Genomic DNA, 1,507 nt, shown 5'->3' on the forward strand with positions numbered 1-1,507 from the left:
TCTCTCTCTCTCTCTCTCTCTCTCTCTCTCTCTCTCTCTCTCTCTCTCTCTCTCTCTCTCTCTCTCTCTCTCTCCCTCTCTCCCTCCCTCTCTCTCTCTCTGTCTCTGTGTGTGTGTTTGTGTGTGTGTTTGAATCAATGCACTGTACAAGCAGAGAAATTTGGTGTCTAGGGTAGAATGCAACCTGCCGAGAGTTCTGATCATTGTTTATTAAAATCTCAAAGGGAAATGAGGCTGAACAAGAACGACATATGATGGATCTGTAATACGCTTAATTCTGGAAATAAAATATGCAAAAGCAGTAAACAAATGTAGAAGTTCACATAATAAGTTCATCTACAAAACCTTTGCTTTGTTAAAAGAGTTTGATTATTTGGTGATAAAAATATGCATAGTCCTGGATACAGTCTTGATATTTTTGATATACAAGGCTTCGCAAAGCAGAGGATTTTCAATAGTTTACGTATTAGCTATAGTGGGTTGGATTTGAGCATGCTGTAATCCTGCCTGATAAGGTGTATAAACCTTAGAGCCATCTTCACCAATCTTCTTCTGCCTGGATGTGTTTGGACTGCAACTTCCAGAATCCTCAACTAACAGGGATAACTGCTGGATGGGAATTTTGGACGCTATAGCGTCCAGAAGCTTTCCCCAGTCTTGATATCCATCATATATATTGACCTCATTTCCCAGAATACCTAATTTCTATGGCTTCTCTGGGAATTCTGGGAGTTGAAGCCTACTTTGTGGGAGAAACCATGACTGCAGAAGGCTGGTATAGGCTCCTTCCCTCCTTTCTTGGCTGCATTTATTTTTGGCATGCCACCTGCTTCGTCTTGCCTAGTAGAAACAGTCCAGCCAGAAGCTGTAACCCTGATTGGAATGTGTAACTGAAGATCTTGATCGGAAACTGGAGCCCTGCCCGGGGGGCTGCCATATAAAGGAGGAAAGGAGACAGGTGCCGTCCTGTGGCATGTCTGTTTTTCCGCACAGAATAAATAACTGGACAATTCATGGCCCAAAAGTTTAAAGGGGACGCAATAAGCAAGCTTTCCAGCCCCCTTCCCTCTCAAATTAATCCTAAATCTACAGCTGCCTGGTTGCCTATGGTGACCATAGTTAAGCCAGGAAAACAATTGAACAGTGACCAGCAGAGAAGACTTAAAAGTAAGGATATGTCATATAAATGTACACCTCAAGGGGGCACTCATACCCTTCAGGACTTTTCCATTAAGATTTTTGCAGGACCCTGCTTTTCAACTCTTCCCTGCTAGCTCTCATTTCTTCAATGTTAAACCTACTGAACTGTCTGTCCAGTCTACCCTATCTTATTCAGGGGCCAACAATCTGGGCAAGCAGGCAAGATCCTTTAGTATGTGTCCCTTTACCATCGCTGACAAAATCTTAAAGTTAAAAAGAAGAGGACGGAAGGGGGTTGCATGAAAACAGGAAGAAATAAAAGGTTCTCGGGAATTGTCCTCAAACTATGGACACAAGGTTCAGCCTT

Source organism: Protobothrops mucrosquamatus, unplaced genomic scaffold (genome assembly GCF_001527695.2).
Source record: "Protobothrops mucrosquamatus isolate PMUCROS unplaced genomic scaffold, P.Mucros_1.0 scaffold434, whole genome shotgun sequence".
NCBI lineage: Eukaryota > Metazoa > Chordata > Lepidosauria > Squamata > Viperidae > Protobothrops > Protobothrops mucrosquamatus.